Below are 18,414 nucleotides of genomic sequence, written 5' to 3'. Positions count from 1 at the left end.
GAAGAAGAAGAAGAGGAGGAGGAGGAGGAGGAGGAGGAGGATGAAGAGGAGGATGAGGAGGAGGAGGAGGAGCAAGAGGAGGAGGAAGAGGAAGAAGAAGAAGAGGAAGAGGAAGAAGAGGAAGGAGGAGGAGGAGGAGAAGAAGAAGAAGAAGAAGAAGAAGAAGAAGAGGAGGAGGAGGAGGAGGATGAGGAGGAGGAGGAGGAGGAAGAGAAGGAGGAGGACAAGGAGGAGGAGGAGCGGCAAGAGGAGGAGGAGGAGGAGCAAGAGGAAGAAGAGGAAGAAGAGGAAGAAGAGGAAGAAGAAGAAGAAGAAGAAGAAGAAGAAGAAGAAGAAGAAGAAGAAGAAGAAGAAGAAGAAGAAGAAGAGGAGGAGGAGGAGGAGGAGGAGGAGGAGGAGGAGGACGAGGAGGAGGAGGAGGAGGAAGAGAAGGAGGAGGACGAGGAGGAGGAGGAGCGGCAAGAGGAGGAGGAGGAGGAGCAAGAGGAAGAAGAGGAAGAAGAGGAAGAAGAGGAAGAAGAAGAAGAAGAAGAAGAAGAAGAAGAAGAAGAAGAAGAAGAAGAAGAAGAAGAAGAAGAAGAAGAAGAAGAAGAAGAGGAGGAGGAGGAGGAGGAGGAGGAGGAGGAGGAGGAGGACGAGGATGAGGACGAGGACGAGGAAGAAGAGGAGGAGGAGGAGGACGAGGAGGAGGACGAGGAAGAAGAGGACGAGGATGAAGAGGAGGATGAGGAGGATGAAGAGGAGGACGAGGAGGAGCATGTCTGTGGGACATTATCTTGAGGTGATAAGCTGTAGCAAACTGTGCCACTGTTAGTGACACTGTTCTTTAGGCTGAGATCCATGACTGTTCAAGAAGGTGAGCTGGACACAAGCACTCCACTTCTTTCCTTCAATCCATTGCATTGGATCTCTGCCTGAAACTCCTACATCTACAGCTCTCAGCGAATATCACTCCATACTCAAGCTATTGTGGTGAAACAGACATTCCTTTTCACTACAATCTGGGAAAGTACCTTGGATACAGCTTCCTTGGAGAGCTACTAACCACAGTTGCAGGCTTGGACATTTGTTAATAGCTCACATAGACTGAAAAGTATTAAGAGGAAAAGTCTGCCTTCAGATGACAGAGCCACAAGCAAAGAATACACAAGCTAACAGGGATCACCATGATGCCTTTGAAAGAAAAGAAAAAAAACTCAGAGAACCCTCCAGCCTCTCCTGCCATTTCCTTGTTTCTACTGTTCTTTCCCACTGTGTAACACACCAGTCCAGTGACCCACTCCCAATTGGTCAGAGCAGAAATTCTGTGATCTAGTCCAAAGTCTATCTTCACATTTGACAGTTTTGATAATCAAAGGGTCACTCTTGAGACAGTTGACATTAAATCCTTTCACATTACAGGTGTCTAGGAACAGGTGATAGAGAGGGTGGCTCACCTGTTCCTTCCTGCAGCAGGTAATGTGACAGTGATGCAGACAGGACTGAGCTCACTTTTCCCCTCTTTCCCATTACTCAATGAGAACAAACAGTGAGTCTAATATCCATTTTAAAATTCTGTGGTTGAATTTCAACTAAGGATGTATGCAAATTAACAGTATCTACCTAAAAAATACTAATAATATATTCATAGTTTTACATGTATCACAACAGTATCCTCTGCCACTATGAAACATGATCCATCCTTTTCATTTCCATAGTACCTTCTGTTTTATTTTGTGGTTTTTCTGTGCAAGTTTCATCAATGAAGTTACTTCCTTCAACATCATCTGTCAGGGGAAGAGTCCCCTTCCAACAGAGCTTTTTCAAGGTATCTGATCCTAAGGATATATACACAACAAAGACAATTATGTCAGCTTCATGACAGAAAAAGAGAGGAAATCAGGAATGGTTTTGTGTTTGCACATTCTACTTTGTGACCATTCTCCAGGCAACATCATCAGAGCCACTCATCAGAGAGTAATTTGAGAAGATCACAAAGTGCATTATATACAGCAGCATGAATTACACTTCATGTCCATGTGACAATGTACAGAGAAGAGAACAAGGACTCTCTCATGTTGCTAAACAGCATCAAAATCCCTCTTAGAGCAACATAAACCAAACTTCACACAGTCTTACACTCCTATGTGGTTTCACTAGGATGCTTAATATTTGACTCCCTATGAGACTTCATTGCAAAAGATTTGTGCAAAGGCATATATAAATAAATATAATATACTATACTATAGAGTGTAATTTATGTAGTATATTTAATTCATATATATGGTATAATATATAGTATATTTTATTTATATATAGTATAATATATAATGTAATTTACGGTCTCTCTTACTTCTGAGTTGTGTTTACTATGATGGTATGCACTAAACACCCTATGACTATTCTTAATTAAAAAGATATGGACATACAAGTGCATATTGCTGTGTGGTGTCTGTTAAATGATGGAAGAGTCAGCTACATATGAATGCATCTAGGTAGAATGAGGTTTCAGTTGGTGACACATGGGCAACAGAGAATGTATATATTCTTACTGTTTACCAAAGAAGCTGTAGGAGGGTTCTCACTTAATAGAAATATGTAGTCTTCCTATCAGAACTTCAACCTGACTGGTGACTCTCAGTGAGTGATTCACTGATCAGAAGACTACATAGAGATAATTTCTAAAAATGCTCAGTTTGAAAGTTACTCAAAACCAAGGTGTCACATTATGGTTGGGCTGAATAAAAACTTCCTTTCAAGCAGCCAAACCTGGACATGTCCTCATCATGAACTGACAAGAAGAGCAGCCTTGTGTATTGCTAATATAATAAGCAGTGTGTTCACATCACTTTGTAGGTAACATCTTCATTGACTCTCTTGCCTGGTCTTTCTCAGTTCCTGCTTAGATATGGGTACTGATTCCAGGCCTGTGGGAGTGCACAATGCCTGGTCATGCCTCCCTCACCAGTCTTACCATCTCGTTATAGTTTTAAAAATTGTTTTCAAGAGAGGTCTCTATTCTAGTCTAGAATGTAATTCACTCTACAGAAAAGAATGACCTTGAACTTATGTTTCCCCTTCCTTCACTTCTCTAGGATAAACATTAATAGGATGGAGCCATCTTGGGCACATTTTATACAGAACAAGGATACAAACTTTGGGTCCTGGACATGCTAAACGTGTACTGAGAAAACTGGGATGAAGTCCAATATAATATTACATTATATTAATATAATTGCTCCCTTTAATAAAACTACAGCATACCGAAGTATTGAAACTGTAGTTGTACTATGCAGTAAACACTTGAAACAATAATAGGGTATGTGATTCATTGCAGAAAATATGTATCTACTCCATATTAACACTCAGAATTTGGCCACTGACCACCACTCAGAGATAAAACTCCTAGAGCATAGAGTTTTGACATTTAAAGGTATATTCCCTTTGGATGTGGCAGTGTATACCTTAATAAATAACAGCAGTCTATAGGCTCAGGAAGGTGGAGCTATGTGAGATCTGGGCCAGAAAGAAGTTTTACACACACACACACACACACACACACACACACACACACACATCTCAAAAATAAAACAAAATCCCTAAAATTCACCAAATTCCCTAAAGAATGAGATGGCACTAACTAATATCTAAGTTGTGAATAGAGGACTTACTTTACCATGTGCCTAAACTGTGTTGCCCTTTCTACATGCTAATAAAGTCCACCCCCTTAACCCTTCTGTAGACTTCATTACAATGAACCATGGGAAAGCCAGTTGGGACACATCCATTCATCATTCCTGTTCCCCTGGACTGGGTTACATTTTTAGGACCTGCCACCTGAAAATGAGTATGTGTGCTTCTATGCCTTTTACAAATGACTATCTGCTGAATGGGAAATGATACAATCTAGGAATTCTACCCATTCTCGCAGTCATGATAGTGTTTGAGATCCTAATAGATTTGATATCTTACAGGCAGATCCTAAAAACTGTAACTTTTCCATAGGGATTATTGTACCCTGGTGAATTCAATGACCACAGATATATAGGTAAGTTTTTAGATCACAGTGTTGCATCAGATAAAACATAGTGTTTACAACAATTCTTATCTTAGTAATTCCAAAATACATACCCTTTCCGGTTTTTTTAGAAGCCACCTGTAATGGAGAGGGGAAAAATACTTTATATTCCATAATCAAGCAGGGTAATATATAAAATTGGTTTTGATTGATCCATTTATGTACTATAGTTGCAGCAAGGATGAAAAATTGCAGTTGAGTGATAACTATATTAATGGATACGTTATTTGATGATGCCACAAATTATTTGGGGCTCAGTACTTGTGACAAAAACTAGTATCTTTCATACTTTTTCTGATTCATAAGTAGATCAAACAAACCTGTCTGGCCTCTAGAGGGTCCCAAAATCTACACCACATATGAAAACAGGTATTTTTCACTAATACATATTCTATTTCTAGGGCACATGGTTTAGAACTAATTGGAGTATATGACTTAAAGTTTGGTGCATTAGAAGCTTACTGTGTCTAGCATGTGGATGTTGGGTGTTCAGTTGGCTGTTCTTTAAACCATGAGGACTAGTGTAAACTGGAGAAACCCACTTGACAGGGATTAGTTTCATAAATCCGGACATAATGTTGCACCACATTGTGATGTAATGAATTATTGAATTGAGACCAAGTTAGTACAGTTCCTACATTCCATCCTCTTCCTAAGTAAAAGCTCTAATAATACCTATGATATCTCTGACTATGTCATGACTCAAATGTGATACCTACTGAAACTTAATGGAATCACTGAGATAACCTTTCTACCTTAGAGAAACGAAAGCCCCTCTTACCTTAACCCTCCTCAGTGGTGACTTTTCCTCATCTTCTTCTGAACTTGCACTGTCAGCTCGTTTAGCTAACACTAGGGGAACAGAGAGAATAACAGTCAGCTGATGGTGCTTCTCATTACTTACACTGCACTTTACTTGATGCAGATTAAAGTGCATGGACTTAGTATATGTAATTAAATGTAGTAAATGAGATGGTCACAATAAAGCTGGAATGTTTTCTGAGAAGGTAAATAGAGAAAAAGAAAGAATTTGGAGAGAAATTGTGGGAAACGAGCAAAAGAAACTTGCCCCAAGTACTGCCATGTTGTTTCAGAACGTAAAGCTTTTTCTTAATCACAGCTCCCTTTATTCATCCTTTGTTCTCCAGAACATAATGGTTGTTTCTAACTACAGAATAACAAGTGGATTTGATTGGTCAGGACTGTAAAACCTAGAGACTGTATCAGTTTGCATAGGTCAACCTCATTAAGGAAAGCCTTTGTCCTTAAATCCTATTGGAGGAAAAATGTAAGCCTTTATCCTTAAATCCTTATTGGAGGAAAAATGTAATGATAACTTGGCACAGATGCTTTGGAAACTGAAATACTCTAATATTTTGGATCAAGATCATGGTTCAGCTCCCATGTCTGTTCTCTGTCCCTGATATATAAGTAACAGCTTGATTGAAATATATATTTGTCATGTGCATTGACTTGGATTCTGACTTATACTGAATCTATACAGACTGCATTACATTTGGTACATTGGTCAGGAATACATTCACACCACCCAGGTCCTTGGTATGTAATCATTCACATTTGGGGGACTTCATTTTTGGAGTCACAAACCTCTAGAAGGTAGCTATCTGGGACCCAAGAAAGAAGAAACTAGACACAGTGTTGTGCCTTAGTATCAGAGGAGGACAGGAGACATCCTATTTCCTCTCTGGTGCCCATTGGCGACCACCTGATTCTAGTTCTGGGTCCTGCTGGTGGCATGTCCGTGCCCCATTGTGGGGACATCTAGAATCTCTTCCATCTCATCCCCAGTTCTGATTGTGCTTAGTGTGGCAGTCTGTCTCTGTCTGTCTGTCTGTGTCTGTACTTTGATGTAGTCACTTCATTGTGACTCTCTGTTTCATATTTGGAGAAACTGGCCAAGCTTCATCTTCTAAACATTCACCCCATAATTTAGTATTAACTTGTTTGAGGATTTCCAGGGAAAATAGTAACTGAATTGAGAACAAAAACTGAAAATGTGGCATAGCCCTTTGAGCACTGTCCTTTGAGCACTGCCCTTTGAGCACTGCCCCCTTGGCCAGGAGCCCAGCACAGCCACTGCATATTTGGTTCTGACTGGTCTTAAATGCATGTCTTTACTGTGGTCTGTACGTCTTGCTTGTAGATTATTGGCTTAGAAGTTACTTGGTATGGTTAAGAATGTGTAACATCTGTAACAAAAACTTAAAATTCAGGGGTGGAGCTGCAGTAGGCAACAAAGCAGGGCATGAGCTGACCAAGGAAAAAGGTCTCCTGAGATACTTTAAGATTCTTGCATAATGCCTGTCTTAAAAACAGATTTATAAAAGAGAGGATTTAAAACAATTTTTGATGAGGTATTAAATCTGCACCTCCATGCATCTGTATACAAGAACATATCTTCCTGGAGGGCCAAACATTATAACATCAAAGTAGTTGATTTGGTATTGATTTAAAAGACACTAAATTATTTACACTCTCAAACTTGGTGTTGTCTTCTAAACATTGTGATTATGCTTGGTATCTCCCACTTTTAAAAAGTTATTTTATTTTGATGTTGCAAATGCACACAACTGAAAAATTTTAAACTTCTTTTAAAAAGGATTTGGAGTTTTAAAGAAAACTAAGAACCAATTATTTTAAAACCAGCAGAGGATGACCTTGTCGGACATCAGTGAAAGGAGAAGCCTTGGTCCTGTGAAGGCTCGATGTCCCAGGGTAGAGGAAGGCCAGGACAGAGAAGCAGGAGTGGGTGCGTGGGTGATCAGGGGGAGGGGCAATGAGATAGGGGGTTTTCAGAATGGAAAGGGAGAAAGGGGATAAACATTTGAAATGGAAATAAAGAAAATATCTAATAAAAACTTTAAGATAGCATCCAAACAACCGCTTTCCTCTCTCCCTCTCTACTTATCTCTCTTTCTTTCTTCCCACGTTCCTCCCTCCCTTCTTCCTCCTCCTCTTTTCTTTCTTTCCTACTTTCCTGACTTCCTCTCTTCCAATCTCTTTTCTTTCTTCCTTCTTTCCTTTTGTTCTTTTTATCTTTTTAGTACGCTAGAACTAGGATGTATCATAGAGAATGTTATATGACATTTAAAATAATAGCAACAATGGCAATAATTAATATATCTTGAATACCCAAATTTTTAATTTATTACTTGTAATGTGTTTCTCCAAAGTGTAGAAAAAATAAAATCTCCTACCTAATGAAACAGGAAAAAGAAATAACTGTCCTCATTAAACTAACATCTGATCTCCTGTAGTCCTGACTTTCATCTTGAAGCATTAATAACTTGTCATTCGTGGAAATACTTTGAATAGCATAAGGCCTTAATTGACTGCAGGCATGTAACTCAGTCACCAACCTCTTCTGACATCACATCCCTAGGGGTGTGGCTGAGGCCTTAGGAATGGCAGCAAAGTCCCAAGTCTGAATTATAGCTTTGTTACTCAATCCAAGCCAGGCTTTGTTATTTATAGTACATAGAAACAGAGTTTGAACTTTCCAAAAGAGGAAAACAATAAATCAAGCTAACAAAATGACCGGCTCTAATATTAAAATATCAAGCTCTATGATATAGGCGCAGAAAAATTAATGAGGATGTGACGTGAGGTTATTAAAGGTGTGATGGGCAGGAGACGGGTTGGATTATGGGCAAATGAAATGAAGTATTTCACTAGAAGGCAGTCGAGTGCTATGAAAGTTATTACATGACCAGTCAACAGAGCCGGTCCCGTTACCATAGTGACCTAATACAAATGGACTTTCTTTGAATGCCCTTCCACAGAAAGCTCCTGTTTTTCTATGTGGCACCCAGTAAGAACAGGACACTAATACTGTTGAGTTGTTTCATCACCACTGATGCTGCTCTCAGCATTTGCCACTTGAGATGGGTAGCCATGATGCTGGGGGAAGTCTGAAACCAAGATGAGCAGAGATGGTTTGGGGATGGCCACCAAATCCTAAATTTGTCATTCAAAGCTTATCATACGGGTGTTGAGGAAGACTGTGTTCTTCTTCACTGAGGTGGTGCAGGAATTAAGATACGGACCAGTGACCATAGAGGACGTTGGATGACTGACTTTTGTCACTGATAACAGCACTAAACCCAATTTCTCAGTGTATAGCCTTTAACTTCCCTGTATTGTTTCTGAAACCCACCTACATGCTCATTCTTCCTCTTTCCCTCAACATCCCTTCAAATCTTTAAACCTCATTTCCTGTCTAGCCGTTAATAAAAGAAAAGCGCCACCCCCACAGCCTTCCCGAGGTCACCCTCCCATTCCTTTAGATTTATAAGGCTTTGTCTTAGAGTTGGTTTTCTCACCTTTGTTTAACATTTAACAGCTTGTTAGACCAGGGAGGTTGAAATGTTCAGGAGGCTACAGTAGATACTCCATATAATGACTGAGAAATCACTTGTTAAAGTTAAGATTCCTGTGACAATGTCAGCAGGCTTACTAGTAAATGAGGAAAGGTAAGCTTTTGAGAAAACAGCTAAATACAGTCTCTATATTATTTCAGGGCATGCAAACCTCACTAGGTTGTGGGTAGCACCTGGATCCTGTCACTAAAGTGGCTGGCATTAAATATAAAAGAAACCTATTGCTTTCCTAAGGTTCACCTCAGGAATGGATTCAAACAAAGACTCAGATTGTAATATAGTATGGTTGGCTATGGAAATCTATATGTTAGTATCCTTGAAGGTTGGTCTTAATAAGAACAATTTAGTCTTCAAAAGCAATCTCAAGAAGACCTATTTGTAGGTCTTAGTTTTCTACTGTTGTCTGATAGACAATGTGTGATGAAACACTTTTAAAATGTATTTTGTTACTACAAAGTATTTTATAGCTTTAGTTTCCTTGGGGGGAAAGCTGGTCCTCCATAAGCCTCAGTTAGCATCTACAACAATTTTCCAAGTGACTGCCATAACAATAAAAACTACATGGCTTAAAAATAAAAAGTTAAATAAATAAATACATAAATAAAACCAGCTTTTAAAAATGTTTAAGTGTATAAGGCTAAAGTTTATCAGATATTTTATTATCATGTCTTTATAAACATATGATCTTGATAAATGCATAAATACAAGACTAAAAACTGGAGCAATAGCTACACACTACAAACTGAAAAATTCCTGTCTTACTATGCAATAAGACAATAGCCTTAAGCAGTCTAACAAAGAACTGGAAAAGTTTATCAATCCTTTAGAGGTTAAAGACCTTTTTTTACAGTGGTAGTCTAGGATTACCTACAAATTTGTTTTATTATTTGGATCACTACAACATAAAAACTACATATTAAAGGATTAGAACAATTTAATGAATGATAATCTGACTTAGCATATGTCTCTCCTGTCCTAAGGTCTATTCAGGTTAACAGAGACTCATTTAAAGATGCATGTCTAACCTGCTTGTTTTTACTAACATTGTTAAGCTATTGCTATTTGTCACTGTGTCGTGAAAACATCTATTATGTTCTATGACAGTATACCAAGAAACTTCCCAGTGTCTACACTTAAAAGTCTTATATTGATACTAAAAGAGTTTAGAAATAGTTATTTTTATTGTAAATTTTTAAGAATAATTGTAAAAAATACAAGTTAATAGTTGCCTCATGAATGATGAAATTTTTTAAGAGGTTCACAACTACATTTGTAATCATGCTACATGCTGGTATAATTAATTTCAGAAGTAAGCATATTTAGCCTCCAGTTTTATATCTTTAAAGCATAGTCTAAAGCAAATAACTAAAAACAAGCATTATTTAACCTATATATGTTTGGTAGATACCAGCTCTCAAGCCTGTCAGAGATCTGCTGAATATGGCATTTAAGATGTTTTTTTTTTTAATTTTCTATATTCTCTGATTACATTCCAAATTATTTCCTCTTTCCCAGTTCCCCACCTCCCCATAAGTCTCATAATTCCCTCCACCAATTCCCCAATCAACACCCTCCCACTTCTCTGTCCTGGTAATCCCATACATTGCTGCATCAAGACTTTTCAGGACAAGGGCCCTGTCCTTCCTTCTTCTTGGGCATCATTTGATATGTGAATTATATCTTGGACATTCAGAGCTTCTGGGCTAATATCCACTTATTGCTTTCTATGTTTGTTCTTTTGTGAATGGGTTACCTCACTTAGAATGATATTTTCCAGTTCCAAACATTTGCCTAAGAATTTCATGAATTCATTGTTTTTAACTGCTGAGTAGTATTCTATTGTATAAGTATACCACATTTTCTGTATCCATTCTTTCATTGAGGGACATCTGGGTTCTTTCCATCTTCTGGCTATTATCAATAAGGCTGCTATGAACATAGTGGAGCATGTGTCCTTATTGCATGCTGGGGAATCCTCCGGGTATATGCCAAGGAGTGGTGTAGGAGGTTCCTCCAGAAGTGTCATGCCCAGTTTTCTGAGGAACCTCCAGACTGATTTCCAGAGTGGTTGTACCAGCCTGCAATCCCACCAGCAGTGAAGGAGTGTTCCTCTTTCTCCATATCCTGGCCAACACCTTCTGTCTCCTGAGTGTTTAATCTTAGCCATTCTGACTGGTGTGAGGTGAAATCTCAGGGTTGTTTTGATTTGCATTTCCCTAATGACTAAAGATGTTGAACATTTCTTAAGGTGCCTCTCAGCCCATTGAAATAGACTCCAGAGAGCCAAATAACCCTATTAAAAATGGGGTACAGAGTTTAAATTTATATGACAGAGAGTCTTAGATCCTAGCAATGACTCCCAAGGTCTCCAAGAAGATTTGGACACAGCAACAAAAGACACAACCTGTACTGTGGTAATGCTAACCATGGGGAAAGACCACCCCAGTGCCTTGCATGGTGCTAGGGCTCAGCCTGAGCTATGGACAAGCAGGATACCAAAGAGAAAGTAAGGTCAGTCCCCAATGTTCATCCTCCACAACCTATCAGATACGCTGGGCCTGCGAAATGAAGACTAATGCTGCCCTGAGATATACTCTCTCAACTTATCTATGGACAACTCATGATCCATGTAGGGTGGCCATCTATAAAATGGGTCTCAGGCATTTTAATTGATACATAGGGCATTGGATTATACTTCCTGCTGTAATTTATCCTTCTCAGATTTCTGATGACATTGATGAATAGCTTAAACTGTAGATTTGCCAGCTCAGCAACAACAGGCAACCAGCTCTTCTCCCATAGCTGCAACCACCTTATTAGTCCATTTCACATGTAAAAACTAAGCAAGGATTTTCCTAGATCTACTAGGTCTCTCATTAAGAAAAGGAAAAGAGTAGATATAAGGAAATAATTAGGTGGAAAGGAGAAGGTTAAAGTCTAGGCAATTCTGAGGATTTAAGAAAGTGGCCTAATGTATAAAAAAGTCAGAGGATGTGAAATCTTAAGTAACTTCTGAGGGTTTAAGGAAATAATATAAGATATATAAGAACTTTGGCAGGGAGGTGGTGGCACATGCCTTTAATCCCAGCACTTGAGAATCATAGGCAGGCAGATTTCTGAGTTCAAGACCAGACTGCTATACAGAGTGAGTTCCAGGACAGCCAGCACTACACAGAGAAACCCTGCTTCAAAAAATACAAAAAAAAGAAAGAAAGAAAAAAGAAAAAAACAGAACTTCAAGTCTCTGAAGAAATAAGGTGAGGAATTTATCACAAGGTGGAAAGTCCTCCCTTGATCTTGAATTGGTAGGATTAAGGTAGTGGAAATGGCAATCTTACCAAAAACAATCTATATATTCAGTGCAATTCCCATCAAAATTTCAACACAATTACTCATAGATCTTGAAAGGACAGTTCTCAGCTGAATATGGAAAAACAACAACAACAACAAAATACCTAGGATAGCTAAAATGATCCTGAGCAACAAAAGAATGTATGGAGGTATCCCTTTCCCTGACTTCAAGCTATACTTCAGAGCAATAGTAATAAAAACTGCAAGGTATTGGTATAGAAAAAGACAGGTTGATCAATGGAATCCATTCACAGACCCAGAAATAAGCCCACCTACCTATGGACACTTGATTTTTGACGAAAAAAGCAAAAGCATACAATGAAACAGGGAGAGCATCTTCAACAAATGGTGTTGGCCTAAAGGTATCCACATATAGAAGAATGTAAATAAATCCATATTTATCACCCTGTACCAAACTCAAGTCCAAATGGATCATAGACCTCAACATAAAACCAAACACACTTAATCAAATAAAACAGAAAGTGGTGAATACCCTTGAACTCGTCAGTACTGAGGACAACTTCCAGAACAGAATACCAATGGCTCAGGCAATATGTTCAAGAATTAATAAGTGGAACCTAATGAAATTGTAAAGTGTCTATAAGGCAAAAGGCACTGTCAAGAGAACAAATTGGCAGCCTATAGATTGGAAAAAAAGACTTCACTACCCCTACATCTGACAGACAGCTGATATGTAAAATATATAAAGAACTCAAGAAGCTCAACACCGACAATCCAAATGACCCAATTTTAAAATGGGGTACAGGAACAGAGAGGCAGCTCAGCGGTTAAGAGCACTGGCTGCTGCTCTTCCAGAGTTCCTGAGTTCAATTCACAGCAACTACATAGTAACTCACACGCATCTGTAATGGGATCTGATACTCTATTCTGGCGTGCATGAAGACAATGTACTCATATACATAAAATAAATCAAAATAAATCTTCAAAAAATTAAAATGGGGCACAGAGCTAAGCCGAGAATTTTCAACAGAGGAGTCTTGAATGACCTAGAAGCACCTAAAGAAATGTTCAATGTCCTTAGTCATAGGGAAGTGAAAATCACAACTCAGAGATTCTACCTTATAAAGATAAACTGACAGGCCAGCAGATGCTGGTGAGGATGTGGAGCGAGGGGAACACTCGACCACTGCTGCTGGGAGTGCCTTTGAAAGAAGGAAAAGAAAACCTCACAGAAACCTCCTGCCCCTCCTGCCATTTCCTTGTTTCTACTATTCTTTTCCAATATTTAACACACCACTCCAGGGACCAACTAATGAGGGATCAGACAAGAAATGCTGGGATCTAATTCCTAGTCTGTCTTCATTCTCGACACTTCTGATAATCACAGGGTCACTCTTGAGACAATTGGCATTGACTCCATCCACATTGCACGTGTCTGGGAACAGGCGATAGAGAGGGTGGCTCACCTGGTCCTGCCTGCAGCAGTTGAAGTAACAGTAACGCACACAGGACTGAGCTCACTTTTTCTGTCTTGCTACTCAATGAGAACAGTGAGTCTTATATCTATTTTTAAATTCTGTGGTTGAATTTAAGCTAATGAAGTATGGAAATTAATATCCTCTACAGAAGAAAATGTTTCTAAGCTGCTCATCTTTGTTTTCCTCGTATTATACCTATGATCTACAACAACTGGACATAATTTAATAAAATTATTCTATTTCCTCAGTACCTTTGATTTTAATTTGTGGTTTCTCCCTGGATGTGGAAGCTTGGGCTTCAGGTTCTTCAATATCCCAGTGAACAGCCGTTTTGTGATGGACATTCCTCGAGACTTTAAATATTTGGAATGCATTAAGAAGAGACAAGTTATCTCAGCTTCATGGCACAAACAAACAAACAACAAAGCCAAATAAAAAAACAAACAAAAGAAAACCAGTAATGGTTCTAAGTTTGTACATTCCTTCTGATGAACATTCATTGGAAACATCACGACAGTTACAGTGGTGCTTTTGAAAGATCACTAAGTACACTGTGCACACCAGCATGCATTACACTGATGGACTAGGTAAGTCATAACTTCATGTCAATAAAGAGATATGGAAAAAGAATATTTCTCTTAGAGCCACATAAACACTGAAATTTATCCACTCTCAGTTCTGAGTGGTATTCACTACAATGGTATATACTTGATATCTGAGTCTTAGTTCAAAACATATGGATATACAATCACACACACATACACTCACACACACACACACACACACACACAGAAACATACACACAGAAACATACACACATGGAGAGAGACACAGCTAGCCCTCAAGGAAAAGCACATAGAATTAGCCCTCAAGGAAAAGCACATAGAATTGCTTTGTGGTGTCTCTTAAATGACAGAAGAACCACCTACATATGAATGAATCTAGGAAGCATAGGTTTCAGTTGATTACACATGGGCAAGAGGGAATGTATGTATTTTCACGCTTTACTTAAGAAGCTGTAGGATGGCCCTAACTAGTAGAAATATGTGGTCTTCCTCTCGGGACTTCAACCTGACTCAGTGAGTGATTCGCTGATCAGAAGACCACTTTGAGATATTTTCTAAAAATGCTCAGTTTGAAAGTTACTCAAAACCTAAGTGTCATAGTATGGTTGGGCTGAATAAAAACTTCCTTTCAACCAGCCAAACCTGGACATGCCCTCATCATGAACTGACAAGAACACCAGCCTGGTGTATTGGTAATATAATAAGCAGTGTGTCTTCACATCACTTTGTAGGTAACATCCTCATTGACTATCTGCATGGCCTTTCTTAGTTCCTGCTTAGATATGGGTACTGACTCCATGGCAGTGAGAGTGCACAATGCCTGGTCATGCCTCCCTCACCAGTCCTACCTTCTCACTATATTGTTAAAAGTTGTTTTCAGGAAAGGTCTCTATTCTAGTCTAGAATGTAATTCACTCTACAGAAAAGAATGACCTTGAACTTATGTTTTTCCTTCCTTCACTTCTCTAGGATAAACATTAATAGGATTGAGCCATCTTGGGCACATTTTATACAGAACTAGGATACAAACTTTGGGTCCTGGACATGCTAAACATGTACTGAACCAACTGGGATGAAGCTCCAGTCCATGTTCTCACACTTGTTTCCTTTAATTAAACCACAGGATGGCAATGTGCTAACACTATAGATAAGCTATGCAGATAACACTGGAAGGAATGATATTGAGCCATGTGGTTCACTGCTGAAAACATCTTCTCAGTATTCACACTTAAAATGTGGAGACTGACACTACTGAGAGGAAAGCCTCCTGGAGCCTGGACTGTACCTCACTTTTTCATGTGCACTCCATGGATGTGGTAGTGGACTCCTTTCTATCAGTACACTGTAGTCAGAGGCAGATGGAACTATGTGAGGTCCAGGTCATAAAGATGTGTATGTATATATGTATGCATAGATAGATAGATAGATAGATAGATAGATAGATAGATAGATAGATAGACTGAATTTCAGTAGAGTCATAGATATACAGTGAAACCATGTCTCAAAAAGAGAAACCAAAATCAAAACAAAAATGCTATATTCTTAAAAAAAAAAAAAAGTAGACAGCATCTAGGTGGTGACTGCAGTTCTTAGTGAATGCTTTGCCTTAGGTGTTTTGTTCTTTGTGTTCATGCTAATATTGTCAACCCTTTAAAGCTTTTCACCAGGTTTTACTAGAAGGAACCAACCAAGTCTAGCATGAACCCAGTTCATACACATGTAACCAATTTCAATGTAGTGGTCAGCACAGGATTAGTAATCTGCACCAAATCGTGGATTTTGTTATTAAACTTGTTAATGTCTGCAGGCTGGTAAATTACATTGCCCAGACCTTCTAAGCACTGTGGTAGCCTTGACAATGTTTGGGATTCCTGTAGCTTTGAGTTATTGCAGGCAGAGTTGGAAATCTGGAAAACCTTTCCTGGGTTGTTTTATGCCCTCAATGGTGTTAAATCTGTTCTGCATATCTAAAAATCTTCATCACTTCCTATTAATCTTGGTTAATTCACATGTCTAGAAAATACAAATCAACCCACCACATATGACTGTGGTGAACTTTAAACACATAAGTATATTGTATATCCTATTTTTTGAAAAACCTTTTCCCTGAAAATTGGGTTGAGTAACATGGATATCTGTGTAGATAAGATAGATTTAGATGCAGCCTAGTACACAAAACACCAAATTAAAGAGGTCACAGCTGGAAGTAGCAGCTATAGACACATGGCTACAATTTCTCACTTGAGGCATCACTGTTTTTGAATAAACATCTAACTTTCAATCAATGCATGCTGATTTGCTCATTGTGGTGCAACCAGACAAAAGACAACTAGTATTAACACAATTAACAGGTCTTCAGAGACTACAGAATACATACTGTTCCGGCCTTTTCTAGATTCCACCTGCAATATACAGGAAAGAAAATATTTAAGAGACTTAGATTAAGCTGAATTCTGTTTGTACAACTCTTTGGTTTACCTCTTGGCAAGACATAATTGCACCAAAGACTAGCATGCTAATCTAGTCTCTTACTAATCTACTGACACTTACTGACTAATAGAGAATCAGGTGAAATGTTCTGTATTAGTATATTATGTGATACTGTCACAGAATACCTCCAGATATCTAGTTTGTGACAAAACTAGTGTTTTTCACACATTTGCTGACTAAATGCCATATCAGGCAACCCTGATATGGTAAAGCTAACATCTAGTGATACTGCCGCTTTTTATGAAGCACTCCAATCACTTGCATGCACCCTTATATCTTAAGTTCTTGGCATCTTAACGTGCCCTGCTAGGATATATGATGCTTTCTCCACATCCATCTTTGGGGAACATAATCAAATTCAACCTAAACTGCAGTCTCTAGAGGACATAAAAGGAATGAACTCTTACATAAACATTCAAGTCTAGAAGAATGATATGCCTGTCACATCCTGACTAAAATTTACATATTGGTATCTAAAGCAGAACACTATTGTCTAGAAGACAGCCTGCCACAAAGTGACTCAAATGTCACTACCTGACATAGTTCTATTAAATCACCAATCTGATATAATTCCATTTCTTTCTGTTCCTAAATAAACTATTTAATGCTTGCTCATGATACACCTTATCAACTTTATTTTTTCAAGTGTGATAGCCATACAAACATGAGGGAATCATTAAAGTGACTTTTTTCTTACATACAGGAAAAGGGCTTCTTACCTTCGATGAGGATTCGACACTTGAGGAGGGTGTGGCAGGTGTATGTATAGGTAGAACTAGAGGGAGAGAAAGTAACTGTCAGCTCATGGCACTACTTATTTACACAAGCATCTTTGACATGAAGAAAAGGGTACTGAGTCACGGAATTAGACTTAGGCTACTACTGGGCTGTCTTCCCTGATGGTAAGTATAGGCAAAAATTAGAAAACTAAAAAGAGCCGGGCAGTGGTGGCTCACACTTTTAATCCCAGCACTTGGGAGGCAGAGGCAGGCAGATTTCTGAGTTCCAGGCCAGCCTGGTCTACAGCATAAGTTCAGGATAAACCATAAATTGTATATTTCAATTGCTCAATATGGAATATGTACCACCCAGACTGTAACATTTCACATACATAGAAAAGACACACCTATATTTTTGTGAATAAAGTATACCTAGTAAGAAAATGACAGGGAATGTTTCTGAAAAATGAAAATAGATACACATTCTATTGTGAGATTTATAACATAATTTTTTCCTACTACTGTAAAGCCTCTCCAAGTTTCTGAGATCAATAATTTCACTAAATAGAATCTTAGTTATTTCTCAGTATGTTTATAAAATAGTGTAACAGTATTTATATTTAGGGATGTCTATAAAGCACGGTCTTGAGGGAGGAAATACAAGCATACATAAACACATATATAGAATCATGAATACATACAAACACACATTAAATTCTAAATTCAAAATACTTTGTAGACTAAAATCTATAATATATAATAATTATATATTTATGTATCATTATTTATAAATTATATAAATTATTTAGGAACTAACATATAATAATTAATTCATATATAATTAATTTATTAAACTCTGTATAAATTAATGTGTAAACAATGTTTATATATTATTATATATTCATTATAAATTATATATCATATATTATATATTAATTATATACTAAAACATAATTCTAATCATAGAGCAGTTATAAATATTTAAACAAAATATTTTGAGAAATATTAACCAGTCTAGTTGAAGCAAAAACACTTAATGGCTAGTAATATCATACCTCGCGTGTCGCAGCAGTTCCCCATTATACGAAATTCGAAAATTATTCTCTCTCTCTCTCTCTCTAATTAGTATACGTCTGCTCTCAAGCAAACTCTCAATGTATACTGGCATTCAGTACTCAGGCCTGAACATAACTAGATACGTGTCAGCAATAAGTCACAGACCTTGCCTAGTGACCTCATAATCCATAACATGACACCCAACATCTGCTACTTAGGCAAGTCTGTTCATACAAGTTCAGGACTACAGTGTGGGTTATTATAAATGCCAGAATGCTAAGAATGATCAACTACAAACTTAATGTGTTCTCTCATCTGTTGATACAGTTCTGAAGA

General features: G+C 38.1%; 1 protein-coding gene and 1 long non-coding RNA gene across 2 annotated transcripts in view; both read right to left on the bottom strand.

Moving 5' to 3' along the window:
• The window catches only part of LOC127689387 (uncharacterized), a 488,686-nt gene that overhangs the window by 39,402 nt on the left and 430,870 nt on the right, over positions 1–18,414 (bottom strand). The gene's annotated exons all lie outside the window — the stretch shown is intronic.
• LOC127689390 (uncharacterized) lies at positions 4,843–17,069 on the bottom strand. Its single transcript, XR_007978898.1, has 4 exons — positions 17,023–17,069; positions 16,191–16,215; positions 13,499–13,600; positions 4,843–4,909 (listed from the first exon to the last, which is right to left on the bottom strand). It is a non-coding gene; the product is annotated as an uncharacterized LOC127689390 (long non-coding RNA).

Source organism: Apodemus sylvaticus, chromosome 7 (genome assembly GCF_947179515.1).
Source record: "Apodemus sylvaticus chromosome 7, mApoSyl1.1, whole genome shotgun sequence".
Taxonomy (NCBI): Eukaryota; Metazoa; Chordata; class Mammalia; order Rodentia; family Muridae; genus Apodemus; species Apodemus sylvaticus.
Note: the sequence above shows the minus strand (reverse complement) of the source record. Positions and strands in the feature narration are given on the sequence as shown.